Source organism: Vulpes lagopus, chromosome 21, assembly GCF_018345385.1.
Source record: "Vulpes lagopus strain Blue_001 chromosome 21, ASM1834538v1, whole genome shotgun sequence".
NCBI lineage: Eukaryota > Metazoa > Chordata > Mammalia > Carnivora > Canidae > Vulpes > Vulpes lagopus.
Window position 1 is genome coordinate 28,285,553 of NC_054844.1, and position 19,741 is coordinate 28,305,293.

Genomic DNA, 19,741 nt, shown 5'->3' on the forward strand with positions numbered 1-19,741 from the left:
TTTTTAATTTTTATTTATTTATGATAGTCACAGAGAGAGAGAGAGAGAGAGAGAGGCAGAGACATAGGCAGAGGGAGAAGCAGGCTCCATGCACCGGGAGCCTGATGTGCGATTCGATCTCGGGTCTCCAGGATCACGCCCTGGGCTAAAGGCAGGTGCTAAACCGCTGTGCCACCCAGGGATCCCTGGGCACCCCTATTTTTGCTTTCTTTAAGCCTCTTACCAAATTATTATACTTGATGAGTAGTATTTATAATTTAAAATAACAAACAGGGCAGCCCGGGTGGCTCAGTGGTTTAGTTCTGCCTTCAGCCCAGGGCATAATCCTGGAGACCCGGGATTGAGTCCCGCTTTGGGCTCCCTGCGTGAAGCCTGCTTCTCCCTCTGCCTGTGTCTCTGCCTTTCTCTCTCTCTCTCTCTCTCTCTCTCTCTCTCTCTCTCTCTCATGAATAAATAAATAAGATCTTAAAAAACAAAACAACAACAACAACAACAACAAAAACAAGACAACTGGATGGCTCAGGGAATGATCCAGGGGTCCTGGGATCAAGCCCTGTGTTGTTGGGCTTCCTGCTCAGTGGGGAGTTTGCTTCTCCTTCTCCCTCTGTCTGCCACTCCCCCTGCATGTGCTCTCTCTCTGTCAAATAAATAAATAAAATCTTTTAAAAAATAATTTAAAAAAATCAACAACTCTAAGTGGCTCTGGTGGAGGGCAAGTTCGGATATCTTTGCTAGAAGAAACAGGCTGAGGGGCGCCTGGATGGCTCAGTCGGTTAAGCCTTCAGTTTGGGTCGTGATCTCAGGGTCCTGGGATCCTGAGCCCCTCAGGCTTCCAGCTCAGTGGGGAGTTTACTTCTCCGTCTCTGTGCTTGCTCTCTCTCTCTCTCTCTCTCTCATCTTTCAAATAAATACATAAGATCTTTTTAAAAAAATATTTTATTTATTCATGAGGGGCAGAGACATAGGCAGAGGGAGAAGCAGGCTCCCTGTGGGGAGCCCAATGTGGGACTCAATACTGGGACCATGCCCTGAGCCTAAGGCAGACACTCAATCACTGAGCCATGCAGGTGTCCCAAGAAAATAAAATCTTTAAAAAAAGAAAAAGAAAAAGAAAGAAAGAAAGAAAGAAAGAAAGAAAGAAAGAAAGAAAGAAAGAAAGAAAGAAAACTGACTAAAAGTAAATGTCCCTTTGGAGTAGTATTTGAAGTGCTGACTTCAATTATAAAAAATGCTGAGTGGCAGACACTCAAACACTGAGCCACCCAGGTGCCCCTCAAACTACCTTTTTTTTTTTTTTTTTTTTAAGATTTTGTTTATTGGGGATTCCTGGGTGGCTCAGCAGTGTAGCAATTTGGGACTGGATCCCGGGACCCCAGGGTCATGCCCTGGGCCGAAGGGAGGTGCTCAACCTATGAGCCACTTAGGTGTCCCTCAAACTACCTTTTTATACTTCTTTTTCCTACTCATCTTATCAAGGAGATTATATGTAAACTTCAGAATTCAGATTTTGATTTGCTCTTGACTACCTTGGTTTACCAAATGATGGTAATTTTTCATCGTGAGAAAAAGTTGAAATGTTACAATAATGCATGTTCTGTGGGTATAGAAACCTCTATTATTGGGGCACCTGGCTGGCTCAGTCTGTGGAGCATGTGACTCTTGATCTCAGGGTTATGAGTTTGAGCCCCATATTGAGTGTAGAGATTACTTAAAAATAAAATCTTGAAAAGAAAAAAAACTTCTAGGGACTCCTGGGTGGCTCAGCAGTTGGGCGCCTGCCTTTGGCTCAGGGCATTATCCTGGAGTCCCAGGATTGAGTCCCACATTGGGCTCCCCACAGGGAGCCTGCCTCTCTCTCTGCTTGTGTCTCTGCCTCTCTCTCTGTGTCTCTCATGAATAAATAAATAAAATAAAAAAAAAACCCACAAACTTCTACTGTTGACTTAAATATGTAAATATCTCAACACAATGTGGTTTTTAAAATTTTTTATTTATTTGAGAGAGGGAGAGCATGAGCAAGGGAGAGGAATAGAGAGAGAATTAAGACTCCCTGCTGAGCAGGGAGCCTGATGTGGGACACAATCCCAGGACCCTGGGATCATGACCTGAGCTGAAGGCAGATGCTTAAATGACACATAAGTATGCAAAGCTTCTTTCAGGTCTACAAAAAGTGACAAATAAATGCCCCATAAATGATAGTACAATTTAACTGTCAAAGTTTTATAATTTATTATGAGTGGTTGTTTTAATGTTTTCAATTAAAACTCAATAAGTCTAAAAAAAAAAAAATGACTAAGCCACCCAGTGCCCCTCAACACAATGTGTTTGACTCCTTTTCTGATACCACATAAAGTCATGCAGTAGTGTGTAATCCATCATAAACTGGATTGATTTGAAAAGCTCACTGAGGGGATGCCTGGGTGGCTCAGCAGTTGAACATCTGCCTTCAGCTCAGGTCATGATCCCAGGGTTCCAGGATCAAGTCCCTCTGGGGAGCCTGCTTCTCCCTCTGCCCATGTCTCTGCCTCTTTCTCTGTGTCTCTCATGAATAAAGAAATAAAATATTAAAAAAAATGAAAAGAGCACTGAAATCCATTACTTGATATCCTAGCCACTGTGTCCCCTCTGGGCAGTGGAAAGAAAGTTGGATACATTTGATTTTTGGAGGCAAGTGCTTGTGGATCTGGAAATTGAATGGGATTGGTGGATCTTCAGAGTCTGTACACGTGCTAATACGGCAGCAAGTGTGCAGCGTGCCAGCCTCTGATTTGGTGTGCTCTCAGCGGCAGGGGCCCTTCCTCTCAACTGTGACAGGGTGAAGCCGAGGCACAGAGACTGGAACGCAAGCATGATAAACACCTTCCCACCTGGGAGGCTGTGGCAGGTTCAGGCACATCCATTCCCCGGGCATCTGAGCAGCTGGTTTCCACAGCATTATTCCAGAACAGCAGAAGTAAAAGAGTCAGATTAAAAACCAGTAAATCAGCAGTCCCCTAACATCACCCTCAACCTTCTCCTGCTCCATCTCTTGCCAAAAAAACAAAACTGATGGAGCACCTTTCTCAACTAGACATCAACAATCTTTTGCTTTCTGTGCTTCCAAGGAAAACTTACAAAGATTATTAAGGTCTTTTTAAAACACACAGGAACAATTATTGAATACTTACTACTACTACTACTAGTACTACACACTATGCAGTGTCCTGTTTGTAGTTTATTTAATTTAATCTCAGAATGGGGGAAAAGGCTTATGAGCAGACCCGACCAGAGGACGAGGCCTAGGATGGCCAGGTAACACAACCAGGATCCAACCTGGTGAAAGGCAGATCTGCTGCCCCCCAACCCACGTCCGTCCCGTTATCACACGACTACAAGTCTAGAGCACAGCCGACGGGCATAACCTTCTTAGCAACAGCGCGCAGCTGAGCAGAAAGCAATCACAAAAGGAAGGCCAAGAGGAAGCCTGCCCCTGAGTGCTGGAGGAGGGCCGACAGGACAGAAGCACGCACCATAGGTGCAATGTTATTAGAAGCTTTTTTTTAACCTAGACAGAGGCGTGTTCATAGCCAGGCATGCCTCTCAAACATTCATTCATCCTGCTTGGACACAATAGACATGTTGGCAGACTGGCCGAGGCGATGGGGGTGGTGGTGGAGGGAGGTAGGAAGTGTGTTGGGGTGGGGGTGGCGGGGAGACTGGGGAAGTTGCCGCCCTGGTAGTGTGGGGCCGTTGCAGGATGACAGAAGGGCCATCAGGAGGCCAAGGGCACTGCTCTCCGTCTGCCAAAGGGCAGGAGAGTGAACCTGAGTCTGAGGGCAGAGCTGCTGTCAGCCCCAAGTGGGGGGCCACCAAGCGATCTGGGATCTGAGGTGGCACCTCATTCAGATCTCAGGGTTAGGTCATAGTGAGTGAGTGGCCTGTGGGTTGAGACACCAGAAAATGAAAGCAGCAAGAAGTACTCGGGCACTTTTTCCTCCTTCTTTTTTTTTTTTTTTGTCTCCGCAGGGGAGTCACAACCACGACCTTCTGGAACAGTTCAGTTGGCTGCAAATAAAGGTGGAGGAACCGGGCAGTTCAAAGGCAGAAGGCGGCTCTCCCTCCCACCTTTCATTCAGAAAACCCACAAAGTGTAGCCAGAGGGTGGGTGGAAGGAGCAGGCAGTGGCTCCACCCGCTCTCCTCCTGACTAAAGGGCAATGCGCCCAAAGTGTGAGTGTGCATGCTTCTTTTTGCGGCATGTGTGTGTGTGTGTGTGTGTGTGTGTGCGCGCGTGTGTCAGGGAGGTGAGGACAGCTGCCAGAGCCTCGGGTTGCAGCCGCACTTCGCGGAGATCACCGTGGACACTGCAGTTGGACAAAGGCATGGCCAAACCAGAGCAGGTATTCAGAGTCTTGAGAAGGCAAATGGTGACTTTCTTCCCTATCTTCCTCCTTTTCCTTATAGAGTCCATAACCTAGGGGTAGAGATACAGACACATCCTGGATTAATTAGTACTAAGGGCTAAGTACTGGGGGTGACAGGTGGAAAAATACCATGGGCTCTACCACTCAGAAGGGCACTGAATTTGGGGTGGAGGAGGGGCAGGGGTCCAGAGGTGGTATTTGTTGTCTAGGTCTGTGTAACAAATTAACAAAACCTTAGCTGCTTAAAACAACAAACATTTATTATCTCACAGTTTCTTTGGGTCATGAATCCAGGCGTGGCTTAATCGGCTGCCTCAGGGCTGAAGGTCTTCCAGGAGGAGGCAGGAAACGCTGACCTGACTGCTGGGGCTGCCAACTCATCTGAAGGCTCAGCTGGGGGAGGATCCGATGCCAAGCTCACTGACATGGTTGCTGACAGGATTCAGTTCTTCACAGGCTTCTGGCTGGAGGCCTCCCTCTGTTCCTGGTCACGCGGCCCTCATCGCAGGCCAGTTCAAAACATGGCTGCTTCTGCCACGTTCTGTTCTTCCAAATCCCAAGAGCATTAATGGTAGGAGGCAGGGTTCAGTGGGGGCCAGCTTAGAGGCTGCCTGTTGTAGTATCTGAGCCAAGATCTGCAAAGCGAACGGGAGTCAGCTAGGCAGGAGGGGAGGGAGAGAGTCGGGGGTGGCGGGTGGGGTGGCCTGCAGCTGGAATTCAGTGTGGCCGGGCGCAGAGTGGCCACGTGGGTGGAGATGTGTGATGGAGAGGCCAGCAGGGCCCAGGAGCTGTAAAATTTAGAATTAGAAAGATTACGTTGCTATGGGGAGAATGGACTAGAGGGAGTAAGAGAATGAAGGAGGCCATCAGGGGTTTGAAATAAGGTGATGCCTGGAGAGACAGAGTAGATGCTAGAGATATTAGAAGTTGGAGTCTGTTAGATTTGGGGACTGATTGTTTGCTGCCTGTCTTCCTCTTCTAGAATACAAGTTTTTGGAGGGCAGGGATTTTTGTAGTCTCTGGTAACCCCAGTGCCTCGAACAGTGGCTTTAAATGGATGAAAGGGATTACCTCCATGTTTCTGGCTAGACTGTCATAGTAGAGCCTTCCTCTGATATACAAAACAGAAGGAACAGGGGATCCTGGCTGGCTCAGTAGGAAGAGCATGCAACTCTTGGTCTTGGGGTCATGAGTTTGAGCCCCATGCTGGGTGTAGAGGTTGCTAAAAATAAACAACAACAACAACAACAACAAAAAAACCCCACAAAGAACAAAGATTGCTAGGAATGTAATGTTTGAGAAATACCGAGTCTGAGGTGCTTTGTGAAATACTGAAGAGTAAAGCTCGGTAGGCAGTCGAAATGTGGGCATCTGGAGATCGCCCAGAGAAACAGTGAGCATTGATGATCCGAGAATCACAGCACCCAATGCCACCTGTGGGAGTGGCCCTGGGGCCAGGACCTCAAGTTTCCAGGGCCCTAAACAGCATCAGGGCTTTGAAAGATAGGATAGGAAGAAAGCCCCAAACACCTGCCAATGGGAGAAAGCAGGAGTTTTGGGAAATGAGAGAGGGTGGTGACGGCAATGGCATCTTCCAGTGTCTGCAGAGAGTGTTGGGTAAGGAAGGACTGAAGAGTTCAGGAAGGTCAAGCCCTTGGACTTTGGGGTAGATGGAGAGGGAGGTGAAAAGAACGGTTTCCAGATGTGCAAAGCCTTATTGAATGTTTTAGAAGTTAAAACTGCCATTTCCAAATTTCATTAAGACAAACAAAATAGATAAGCAGTTGGACATCAGTTCCCCAAAGCTAGTCTTTGCAGCAGCAACTCCAGAATCACCGAGGAGGCTTTTCAAAAATATCAGCTTCAGGGCATCTGGGTGGCTCAGTGGTTGAGCTTCTGCCTTCAGCTCAGGTCATGGTCCTAGGGTTTTGGGACTGAGTCCCGCATTGGGCTCCCCACATGGAGCCTGCATCTCCCTCTGCCTATGTCTCTGCCTCTCTCTCTTCAATTTTAAATAAAAAAACCCAACCAAACAAAAAAACCCCACAAAAAACAGCTTCAGGTATGTACCAGCCCTACACATTTAGTCTCCCTCTAAGAGGGAGGGAGTGAAAACTCATTTTTTTAAAGCTGCCAAGTGATTTTTGAAGTGTGACAAGGTTTGGAAATCATTCATTGAAGCCTCTAAGAACTTCTGGTTTAGGGGATCCCTGGGTGGCTCAGTGTTTTAGCGCCTGCCTTCCACCCAGGGCTTGATCCTGGAGTTCCAGGATCAGGATCGAGTCCCACCTCAGGCTCCCTGCAAGGAGCTTGCTTCTCCCTCTGTGTCTCTGCCTCTCTTTCATTTTAATAGAAAATAAAGGGGGAGGGGCCTGCGTGGCTCAGTTAAGCAACTGACTCTTTATTTTGGTCAGGTCATGATCTCAGAGTCGTGAGTTCGAGCCCCACATCGGGCTCTGTACCGGGTGTGGAGCCTGCTTAAAATTCCTCTCTGTCCACCCCCTTACTTCTTAAAAAAAAAAAAGACTTTCATAGGAAATTTAAAGTAGTCAGGAAAAAAATCCCCCACAAAGTTAAAAAAAACAAAAAACAACCATAAAACACATCCTGTATGTTTATTATCAGGAAAATGCTGATGACTGTAATTAGAACTATAAATTTAGTTGAGAGTAAATGAGAGCTAGATTAGTAAATAAAATTGCCTGTAAACATTGGTAAATCAGTTATCCTCTTGGGTGTGGTTTGCAAAAGAACCCAGTGGATATCTGAAGGGCTGGGGGGCAGCCCCGGGCTCTGACCCGGCAAGAAGTCTCCATTGTTTCACAGCCCACAAAGCTCTGCAAACCACCATCAACTCTTCTTCTGAAAATGCCAGTTCCCTCTTCCCCCTTCCCCAGCACAGCCTGAGCTGCACCAGGGCCTCCGCTTCCTTACCCCTTCCTTTGTCCCTGGCAGTTTAAGTCTGAGCCTCAGAAGTCCAGTAAAAGCCAGTTCCGGGTCCCCAGGGATCCTAGGCCTTGTAAGTGCCACAAACACACAGCAGCAGCCTTTCCAGTAGGAAGTCTCCAGGGCCGTGGGAGGCCTCTTGCTCACTCCCTACAAGCCAGGCCGCCAGGGACTTTCAGAGACTTACCTGCCACCTCAGCCACAGCCTTCAAAGGGCCTTCCAACTTGACCTCTCACCCCTAGCTCTTGCCCACCAGATTAAGCTGAAATAGGTTTCCCATTTCTACTTTTTCTTGCCATTCTTTTTTTTTTTTTTTTTTTAAGATTTATTTATTTATTTGTGATAGACATAGAGAGAGAGAGGGAGGCAGAGACACAGGCAGAGGGAGAAGCAGGCTCCATGCAGGGGACTCGATCTCCGGTCTCCAGAATCATGCTCTGGGCCAAAGGCAGGCGCTAAACCATTGAGCCACCCAGGGATCCCCTTCCTTGCCATTCTTAAAGATCCGTGTACAGATTTTTCATCTGTTTTATAACATTCATTCCTCATCAGGAAATGAAAATAACAACCAACCTTAGGGAAGCTCGTGAGTCACAGCTCCCCCTCCCTTGCTCAGGGGAAGCCTCTGGAACCTGGCTCAAAGTTCACATTTTCAGGTCAAATAGTACCAGACAACCCTTTGGTTTTTCACCTTGTTGGGCACAACGTGCCTGGGGTCGATGGTCTCCTTTCTCACACAGGGTTTCTCCGGGCTTCTTAGCGTATTTCTTTAAAATTAGTCCAATCTCCACCTAATTAATCCGCAAAGAGATGCAAACAAAACGGGGTATCATTTTCATTCTATTAAGATGGCAAAGGAAAAAAAAAAAAGGAAGCCTGATGATCCCGAGTTTGGCCAGCTTTCTGGCAAGCTGACTCATTGGGGCGCTGCTGCAGGGACTCTGAATCAAGAGACTTAACTATGCGCATACCCTCAACCCAGTAATCCCATTTCGAGGAAAATATCCTTAGGAAATAATCAGGAGATGCAGTGAAGGATTTACCCCCAGGGGATACTGGTTGCGGAGCCCTAATTGAGACATCCTGGCCAGGACTTAGGTGCCTCCCAGGTGGGGCTCGGCTCGCCCTCCTGCATCCCTCCGAGGAACGGGGGCTCCTCCAGGGGCGCAGTCCCCCCGCCGGGGGCAGAGACTTACTGGGTACCTGCTGGGCATTGGGCGCTGGGGATGGGGTGCACACCGGGGTCGCCCCCGGAGCCCTGGAAGATGCACCCACGGAAACTGAGGATCTCGGAGAGCGATTTGAAACTGCAGGCACCGTGTTGGGGGGGGAGCCGGGTGCACGGCGCACCCCCCCCCCAGGCAGTCAGCTCTCCTCCGGGGCGCCCGGCCCACCCCTCTCCTGGCCTTTTCCAGAGCAGGCCCGCGGCGCCGGGCAGCCCTCGGAGCGGTAAGAGCCCCCGCGAGGTCCGCCTCGGCTTCCAGCTCCGGGAAGTGGGCGACTGCGGGCAAATGACGTCGCCGCGGGGGCTGTTTGAGGCAGAAGCGCGAAGGAAGGGGAGCGAGCGACCTGCCAGGCGCCCGGGGCGCTGGGCCCGCCTCGGTGGGGGGGGGCTGCGGACTCCCCAGGGTGCGTGCGGGTCCGTGGGGGGCGGTTCTAGGACACCCGGGGCAGGGCCTGGGGGGGGGGTCGGGGGGCCGCAGCTCGGGCCACCGGGGCTCCCGCCCGCCTCGCCCCGAGCTGCTCCTCCGGGACACCGAACCGCCCGCGGGCACGCGCAGCACACGGGGCGGGCCGCCTGCCTTGGGCCCAGGGCGTGACCCTGCAGACCCGGGTTCGAGTCCCGCGTCGGGCTCCCGGCTTGGCGCCTGCTTCTCCCTCTGCTTCTCCCTCCTGTCTGTGTCTCTGCCTTTCTCTGTGTCTCTCAGGAATAAATAAATAAAATCTTAAAAAAAAAAAAAAAGATTCTAGGGACGCCTGGGTGGCCCAGCGGTTTGGCGCCTGCCTTCGGCCCAGGACATGATCCTGGGGACCCGGGATCGAGTCCCACGTCGGGGGTCCCCGCATGGAGCCTGCTTCTCCCTCTGCCTGTGTCTCTGCATCTCTCATGAATAAATAAATAAAATCTTTTATTAATAAAAGGATTCTAGAAGAGGAGCTGAGCCCTTCCCCCCTCCCCCCGCTGCCCCCCGCCCCGCCCCGCCGGTGAGGGCCCGGCCCTGCGGGGCGCAGGGGAAGGAACACGGACGCCCCAGCCCGACCACAGGAGAGCCCTTTGCATCTCAGAGGAGCTCGGAGGCGGCCTCGGGGTCTGGACTCCGGCCCTTTCGCTAAAGGTCTGCTGGGGAAGCTCCTGTGACCTGTTAGCGGGGGCTGCTCGGGAGCAGTCGGGAGTCTGGGCCCTCCACGGCCTGCGCGAGCTCCGTGGCGTTGCGCAGAGCAGGCCGCGTGCACAGCTGCATTCTCCCGAGGAGCGGGCTGCGGACTTTTCTTTGTATCTCAGAGGGGCTCACAGCTGCCCTAAGGGTTAAGGACTTCCAGGAGGGGCCCCCTGGGGGCTGAGCACCTGCCTTCAGCCCAGGGCCTGGCCCCCGGGTCCCCCGATCAGTCCGGCTCCCTGCGTGGGGCCTGCTTCTCCCTCTGCCTCTGCCTCCGTGTCTCTCATTAATAAATAAAATCTTTTAAAAAGGGGATCCCGGGTGGCTCAGTAGTTTAGCTCCTGCCTTCAGCCCGGGGTGTGATCCTGGAGTCCCCGGATCGAGTCCCACATCGGGCTCCCTGCATGGAGCCTGCTTCTACCTCTGCCTGTGTCTCTGCCTCTCTCTCTCTCTGTGTCTCATGAATAAATAAAATCTTTAAAAAAAAAATCTTAAAAAATGCCCTTCCATGACCAGTGAGCCACTCTGAAGGGGAAGAGGAGCAGGAAAGGGAAAGACTTAACTGAGGGGAGGTGGGGGGCAGGAGGGAAGACTTTAGGTGAAACTTCTCTGAGACCCAGGATTGGGGGTTGGGGGCAGAGGTAACCGGTCCTGTGCTCTACTGTGTGCCAGGCACTGTTCTAGACTAAAATTCATGAGGCTTAATGAATTCTTATAACAATCCCATGAAGTAAATAAGATTGTTCTGGTTTTGTAGATTCATCCATTTAATAAATATTTACTGAGTATTTATTATGTATCAGGTACAGTCCCCAGAGCTGGGGATACAGCAGTGAACAAAACAGCCGAAAATGCCTCCTTTCATGGAGCTTAGGGTCCTATGGGAGGCAGATGGGAACCTGGGTTCCCAGAGAGTTGCACAGAGGTCCTTAGCTAGTAGATTTTTTTTTTCTAAGATTTTATTTATTCATTCATGAGAAAGAGAGAGGGGAAGGGAGGCAGGCAGAGACACAGGCAGAGGGAGAAGCAGGCTCCATGCAGGGAGCCCGATGTGGGACTCGATCCCAGGTCTCCAGGTCAGGCCCTGGGCTGAAGGCGGCGCTAAACCGCTGAGCCACTGGGGCTGCTCGGTTGTAGATATTTGAACCCAGGCAATATAGCACCAGAAGCTGTTTTATTTGTTGTTGTATAATGACTTTAAACATTTGAAAACTTAACATTTCCGTGCAACAACCACCAAAAAGAAGGAAAGTGAGAAGATATTTACATTAGATTGTGCAAGGATTGGCTTTAAAAGGTTTTCAAACTAGGGATCCCTGGTGGCTCAGCACCTGCCTTCAGCCCAGGGTGTGAATCTGAAGTCCCGGGATCGAGTCCCACATCGGGCTCCCTGCATGGAACCTACTTCTCCCTCTGCCTGTCTCTGCCTCTCTCTCTCTCTCTATGTCTCTCATGAATGGATAAATAAAATCTTAAAAAAAAAAAAAAAGTTTCAAACTACAAATCAAAACCAAAAATATACGTTCAAAATGAAGAAATGGGCAAAGTAATTTAGTAATTATTACTAAAATAATTCAGAAGAGAAAATATGATCAATAATATCGAATCCTGGCTTCCTGAATTATCAAAACAATCCGTTTATTTGCTTGCACAGAGAGGAAGAGTTTTACCTTGACAGCCTGAGCCACCTATCAGAAGGCAGAGGGTAGAGGGCAAAGTCTGCATATTGACTGAGCTTTTTTTTTTTTTTTTTTTTTTGACTGAGGTTTTTGAAAACCCGTCTAAGGTGGGTCTTTCAGGAGGGGTGCGGGATCATGATAAAATACATTAGGATTGTTGGACATAAATGGGCAAGAATATTAAGGGGAGGCGTTTAAAGAGTCATAACAGCTTGCTGTGTGGGGATCCTAAAAGCTAAAATGCCAGTGTCCTGGGCTCCTGGGTGGCTTGGTCCATCGGTTAAGTGTCTGCCTTCAGCTCAGGTCAGGATCCCTGGGTCCTGGGGTCAAGCCCCCTGTTGGGCTCCCTGCTCAGCAGAAAGTCTCCTTCTCCCTCTTCCTCTGCTCCCCCCGCCCCCCATGCTCTCTCTCACATAAAATCTTTATTTAAAAAAATGCCAGCTGGCCTTCTTTGAAGGAGTGTGTAACTGTGATTGCAGTCATGTGTGTCTCTTCACACTGGGCACTTGTTGAGTTTGTCCAGATTTACCTGACCTGCTTCTGGCTTTTAGCATAGAGTGTACAACATCTTCAAGATGCCTGAAGGCTGTGGAGAACCAAATGATGTACTAGGAAGCCCATTGGATGAAGTAGAAGGGAATGATGGGTAAATCAAATTATAGTGATTCCCCCCTTTTTTTCCATTTTAATTTCAATGTCTGTATTTTCAACTTTTTTTCTCTTAAGATTTTATTTATTTATTTGACAGAGAAAGAGAGCACAAGCAAGGAGAGTGGCAGAGGGAGAGGCTGAAGCAGGTTCCCCAGGGAGCAGGGAGCCAGATGTGGGGCTCCATCCCCGGACCCCAGGATCATGACCTGAGCTGATGGCACACGTGTAACTGACTCAGGCATCCCTCAACTTTTCAATTAGATTAGAAAAGCCTTTATTGAGCTTTATTGAGGTATCATTGAAATTCAACAAATTTCACATACTGAAAGAGCGTAGTTCTGTTAAGTTTTGATACATGTATATACCTGTGAAATCATCACGATCCAGATTATGAATGTTATCTGTCACCCCCAAAGTTTCCTTGTGTCTCTTTATCATCCCATCCACTCAGCAGCCCCTGTCCCCGAGCAACAACCCATTTGTCTTCTGTCACTGCAAATTCTTTGTTTTTTGTTTGATTTTATACAAATGTAATCCTGTAGTATGTATTCATTTTTTGCCTTTTTTAAAACTCAGAATAATTATTCTGAGATTCATCTGTGTAGTAAGTAGCATATATCTGTAGTATATTCCTTTTTATTGCTGGTAGTATTCCATTGTGTGGCTATATTACAAATTGTTCAATTGTTATCCACTCATCTGTTGATACAAATTGGGTTAATACCAGTTTTTGGCTATTACAAATGTGATGAACATTCATGTACAAGTATGTGTATAGGTATATGTTTTTACTTCTCTTTGGTAACTAATTAGGAATAGAATGGCTTAGTAATATAATAGGTGTATGTTAGGTTTGTTTTTAAAATATTTTATTTTTTTAATTAATTTTTATTTTTTATTTTTAAAAAGATTTTATTTATTTATTCATGAGAGACACAGAGAGAGAGAGAGAGAGAGAGAGAGAGAGAGGCAGAGACACAGGCGCAGAGAGAAGCAGGCTCCATGCAGGGAGCCCGACATGGGACTCGATCCCAGGTCTCTAGGATCACACCCTGGGCTGAGGGCAGCACTAAACCGCTGAGCCACCCAGGCTGCCCCAGATTTTTTAAGAAACTGCTAAACTATTTTCCAAAGTGGTTGTCCCATTTTACAGTCCCATCAGCAGATGAGACTTCCATCTCACCAACATTTGTTATAATCAGTCCTTTCAATTTTAGCCATTCTCAGAGGTGTGTAGTAGTATCTCATTTTAGTTATAATTTGCATTTATGAGATAATGATGACAAGCATCTTTTTGTGTGCTTTTTTAAAAAATATTTTATTTATTTATTTATAAGAGACACAGAGAGAAATGCAGAGACATAGGCAGAGGGAGAAGCAGGCTCCCTGTGGGAAGCCTGATGCAGGACTTGATCCCCTGATCCTGGGATCACACCCTGAGCCAAAAGCAGATGCTCAACTACTGAGCCACCCAGGTGCCCCATATCTATATATCTTGTTTGTTATAAAGCGTCCACTCAAATTATTTGCCCCTTTTTGTTGTTGTTGGGCTGTTTATCTTTTTTTTTTTTTAAGTTTTATTTATTTATTCATGAGAGACACACAGAAGAGAGACAGAGAAAGAGGCAGGCTCCATGCAGAGAGCCCGACACGGGACTCAATCCCAGGACTCCAGGATCACACGCTGTGCCGAAGACAGACACTCAACTGCTGAGCCACCCAGGCATCCCTGGGCTGTTTATCTTATTGCTTTTTGAGTTATATATATATATATATATATATATATATATATACTGCATACAAGTTCTTTGTCAGATATATGATTTGCTAATATTTTCTTCCAGTCTGTGGCTTATCTTGCATTCTCCTAATAGTATCTTTCTTTTGTTTGTTTTTTTAAAAAGATTTTATTCATTTATTCATGAGAAACACAGAGAGAGAGGCAGAGACATAGGCAGAAGGAGAAGCAGGCTCCTCATGGGGAGCCCAATGAGGGACTTGATCCCAGGACCCCATGATCATACCCTGAGTTGAAGGCAGATGCTCAACTGCTGAGCTACCCAGGAGTCCCCTAATAGTGTCCTTCAAAGAGTGTGCTTTTTGGCAGAGACTACTTAGTCCTAGGCCTGGCCTAGGGCCTAGGTCTCCTCTCCTTTTGCACCAGAGGACTTTGCCACAAATATGCTCCCCTAGGTCCTTGGTTAGACCACAAAAACATTCAAGCTTGATTTCTCTTTTCTTATTTATTGGAGCTGGAGGTACTGGAGCAGCAGTGTATGTCTTGTGTATGGCATTGTTCAATCCAGCTATCTATTGGGATGGAGAGAGTAACCCAGAACTCAGAATAAAGTGTGTCCTAATGATCAATGCAATAGATTACAGCAAACTGAAGAAAGAGGGTTCAGACTTCTAAATGAAGTGTTTCACTGTAAAACTGCTTAGGATGAAGGTTTTCCGGAAGTCATTTGTACAATTTTCTGCTTAGCCAAGAACTATTTCCCCTCTAAATGCTCAAAATCATATTTATGTATTATTTTAGAGTTTTACACTGATTAATAAATATCTCAAACTTGAAAAAAAAAGAGGAGCATATATTCGTAATTTTTCTGAAGTCCAGTTTATCAGTTTTGTCTTTTATGGACTATATCTTTTGTTGTCATATCTAAGAAATCTTTGCCTTCCCTAAGGCCATTTACCTTTATTTTCTTTTAAAGTTTTACAGTTTTAGGATTTTTTTAAAAGATTTAATTTATTTATTCATGAAAGACACAGAGAGAGAGACAGAGACATAGGCAGAGGGAGAACAGGCTCCCCACAGGGAGCCTGATGTAGGACTAGATCCCAGGACCCCAGGATCATGACTTGAGCCAAAGGCAGATGCTCAACCGCTGAGCCACTCAGGTGTCCCTATAGTTTTAGGATTTACATATATATCTATGATGCATTTTGAGTTAACTTTTGTATATGGTATAAGGTGTGGATTGAACATCATTTCTTTTGCATATGAACATTCACTGAAAAGTCTATTCTTTTTTTTTTTTTTTTTTTTAAGATTTTATTTATTTATTCATGACATACACACAGAGAGAGAGAGGCAGAGACAGAGGCAGAGGGAGAAGCAGGCTCCATGCAGGGAGCCTGATGTGGGACTCATCCCGGGTCTCCAGGATCACACCCCAGGCTGAAGGCAGTGCTAAACTGCTGAGCCACCTGGGCTGCCCAAGGCTATTCTTTTTGATACTTAATTGCCCTTGCAACTTCATTGAAGCAATTGACCATGTATGCGTGGGTCTATTACCAGACTTTCTGCTCTGTTGAATTGATCTATTGTCCACCTCAGTTTTTGCCCACACTGAATTAATTACTGTAGTTTTATTATAACTATTGAAATTGGTTATATTGTCTTCCAAATTTGTCTTTTTTTTTCTCAAAGTAATTTAGGCTCTTTTAGGTCCTTTGCATTTTCATTATAAATTTTATAAGTAGTTTGTTAATTTCTACAAAAAAAGACTTAGAATTTTGGGTGGGATTCCTTTGACTCTATAGATCAATTTGGGGAGAATTGACTTCTTAATAATATTGACTATTCTAACCTATGAACATACCATATCTTCTTTTTTCTCCACACCATATCTTTCCATGTATTTAAGGCCTCTTTTATTTCTCTTAGTAGTTTTCAGTGAGCAAGTCTTGCACATGTTTGGTCAGACTTATTCTCAAGTATTTCAGATTTGTAATGCTATTGGATACAGAAGTACAATTGATTTTTGTGCATTGTGTCCTGTAACCTTGATGAACTCATTTAGTTTTAGTAACATTTTAGTAAATTCTATAGGATTTTCTACATGGATAATCATATCATCTGTAAACGGATAGTTTTACTTCTCCCCTTCCAATCTCGATGCCTTTACTTTTCTTTTTTAAATATTTTATTTATTGGGGCACCTTGGTATCTCAGTGGTTGAGTGTCTGCCTTTGGCTCAGGTTGTGGTCCTGGGGTCCTGGGATCAAGTCCTGCACTGGGCTCCCTGTGAGGAGCATGTTCCTCTCTCTGCCTAGTCTCTGCCCCTCCCTCTGTGTCTCTCATGAATAAATAAAATATTTTTAAAAATATATTTTGTTTATTTGACAGAAAAAGAGCAAGCACAAGCTCATGGGGGAAGGGCAGTGGAAGGGAGGGAAAGGAGAAGCAGGGTCTCTGCTGAGCAGGAAGCCCAATGTGGGGCTTGATCCCAGGACCCTGGGATCATGACCTGAGCTGAAAGCAAATGCTTAACCCACTGAACCACCCAGGCCCTTCCTTGATGTCTTTTCTTTTTCTTGTCTTATTGCATTGGTTAGAAACTAGTACAATGTTGAATAGAAGTGTTAAGACTGGATACTTTTACCTTGTTTTTTATCCTCAGGGGAAAGTGTTTAGCCTCTCTCCATTAAAGTATAATATTTAGCTATAGGTCTTTTAGAGATGCCCATTAGCATTTTCTGACCTATGAACATAGCATATCTGATGTGAGGAAATTTGCTGAATTAATTTTTTTCCCTAAATCATGAATAAATGCTAGAATTTGTCAATAAATTTTTCACATCTACTGAGATGAGCATAAAACTTGCTTTTATGTTTTGGGCTGTAAATGTGGTGAATTATATTGCTTGTTTTTTAATTTTTGAATATTCAATGCCTTACTTTCCCTGATAAGGCCCAATTAGTCATGCCGTATTTTTATCACCAGATTTAAATTGATTACATTTTGTTTAGAATTTTTACATCTATGTTCTTGAGGGTTGTTGGTCTATATTTTTATTTTCTTTTAATTTCTTTGGTAATTGGTATCAGGATAATGCTGGCTTGTGGAATGAGTTGGGAAGTATTACCTTGTTATGGGCTGAATTGTGCCCTCTTAAATTTTACATATTGAAGCCCTGACCCCTAGTAACTAGGAATGTGACTATATTTGGATATAAGGTCTTTAAAGAGGTAATTAAGTTAAAATTTAGGTCCTTAGGGTGGTAATTCAATATGACTGGTATCTTAATAAGAGGAAATTAGGACATAGGCATGCACAGAGGAAAGACACAGAGAGAAGATGACCATCTACAAGCCAAGGAGAGAGGCCTCAGAAGAAACCACTGTTGACACTTTGATCTCAGACCTGTTGCCTCCAGAATTATGAGAAAATAAATTTCTGTTGTTTAAGCCACCTAGTCTGTGGTATTTTGTTATAGAAGCTTTAACAAATTAACACATACTTCAGAGTTTGTGTAGTATTTTCATTATTTTTTTCTTGAATTTTAAATAGAATTCACCTGTGAAGTTATCTAGGCCTAGAATTTTCTTTGTGAGAAAGTTAACTATTCAATTCAGATGGAATAACAAATTCAATTTTTTTAATAGACATAGGTGATTCCAGTTATCACTTCTTAAATGATCTTTGGTAGTTGATGTCTTTAAGAAACTTATCCATTTCATCCATTTCATATAAGTTAGAGACTTTATTGCCAAAAAGTTGCCCATGTTATTCCTGCATTATCCTTTTAATATCTGTAAGATCTGTATTTATGCCAATTCTAGCATTTCTGATATTGGTATTTTGTGTCTTTTTTTTTTTTTTTCTTTAATAGTCTGGCTACAGGTTTATCAACTTTATTGATTTCTCAAAGAATTACCTTCTGGTTTCATTGATTTTCTTTTTTTCTTTTTCTGTTTTCTAATTTATTGATATCTGCTCTAATCTTTAGTATTTTCTTTTTTGTTAGTTTTTTAGTTTTTTTTTAAGATTTTTTTAAAGATTTTATTTATTTATTCATGAGAGACACACACACAGAGAGAGAGAGAGAGAGAGAGAGAGAGAGAGAGGCAGAGACACAGGCAGAGGGAGAAGCAGGCTTCTTGCTAACAGGCTGATGTGGGACTGGATCCTGGATCCCAGGACCATGCCTTTAGCTGAAGGCAGATGTTCAACTGCTGAGCCACTCAGGTGTCCCAGTTTTTTTAGTTTCTAAACAGAGTTTCAAATTACATATGTTAGTTAACATATATTGCATGGAACATAATAACATCTGTTACATATATAACATAGAAAAGCTTTTCTTTTGAGAGAGAGAGAGAGAAATGGAGAAGGAAGAGCCAGACAGAGAGGGAGAAAATCCCAAGCAGGCTCCAATGCCCAGTGCAGAGCCCAACTTGGGGCTCGATCTCATGAATCTCTAATCATGACCTGAGCTGAAATCAAGAGTCGGATGCTTAACCAACTGAGACACCCCAGTGCCCCCAAAATCTTTTTCTAATGTAAGTGTTCAGTGCTATTAATCTTTAAGAGCTGCTTCAGATGCTCATTTTGCTTTCACTTTTGATTTATTTTTTTGACCCTTGTCTCCAGAGAACATATTTTATACAACTTGAATCTTGTTAAATTTATTGATATATATTTTATAGCCTCAAATATAGTCTGTCTTGGTCAGTATTCTTTGTGTACTTGGAAAGAATTTGTATCTGCTGTTAGTGAAAATATTCTATAAATATCAATCTGGTCAAGTTGGTTGACAGTGTTGTCCAAGTCCTCTATGTTTCTACTGACTTCCTTATCTATTTACTCAGTTATTGAGAAAGGAGTGCTTTTCCTACTATACTTGAGTCTTTGTCTCTTTCTCATTGATTCCACCAGTTTTTATTTCATATGTTCTGAAGCTTTGCTATTTTTGATTAGGATGTTAATGAAAAATCCAGGAGAAGTTTTGGGGTCATTTAAGAACACAAGTTATGAGTAGGTAAATAATAGACCTAAGAATTATGTTTTACTGGAGTTTAGGAAACATGTGGCCCCACATGGTAGCTCTATCTAGAGTGATTTATTTTTAGGCTTTGCAGACCAGAGATTAATTGCTCCATCTAGGTTACAGTGTCTATTTTAATCAAATTATAACACATCAGGATAAAGAACCAAAAGAAGCAATCACAAATACTAGGTTGAACCATGTAAAGTCGTCATTCGCCTCTGACCTACAAAAATGGTAAGTTCTCACAAAGCAAGGATTTTTGTTCATTTTTGTATTTTTCAGAATAGTGAAAGGATTGGGAGCTATGTAGATGTTTTTCATCATAGCATTTTTCAGAATGGTGAAAAAAAAATTGAGAGGTAAATCTAATAAATGTTACACAAGTCTTGCCGTATCCATATCATGGAATTAAGATGAATGTTTTGGGAGATTACTTAATAACCTACTCCCTTTATATTGTCATCCAATTTTAAGACATTAGATTCCATCTATACATGCTGGCAACTCCCAAATTTATATCTGAAGTCCAATTGCTCACAAAATCCAGACTTAGACATTCAATTTCCTGTTCACCATTTCCACTTGGAATTCTAATTAATATTTGAAATTTAATATGTCCAAACTTGAACTTCTGGTCTGTCTCCAAAGCCAGTTCTCCCCACATCCTTTTTTTTTTTTTTTTAAGATTTTATTTATATATTCATGAGACACAGAGAGAGGCAGAGACATAGGGAAAAACAGGCTCCCTGAGGGGAGACCAATGTGGGACTCCATCCCGGACCCCGGGGACCATGCCCTGAGCAAAAGGCAGATGCTCAACCGCTGAGCCACCCAAGGCATCCCTCTCCCCACATCCTTAACTCATCTGGGTTAACAGAAATTCTAGCTTCATCCTTCCAGTCGTTCAGGC

General features: G+C 44.7%; 1 long non-coding RNA gene across 2 annotated transcripts; it reads left to right on the top strand.

The window, feature by feature from the left end:
* The first annotated feature begins 4,073 nt into the window (after positions 1-4,073).
* On the top strand, positions 4,074-19,065 carry LOC121479848. 2 transcript variants are annotated; one of them, XR_005984830.1, is made up of 3 exons: positions 4,076-4,378; positions 4,675-4,973; positions 18,955-19,065. It is a non-coding gene; the product is annotated as an uncharacterized LOC121479848 (long non-coding RNA). The 2 variants fall into 2 exon arrangements; XR_005984829.1 differs by lacking the exon at positions 18,955-19,065 and having other exon boundaries at positions 4,074-4,378; positions 4,675-6,177.
* Positions 19,066-19,741: the final 676 nt, after the last annotated feature.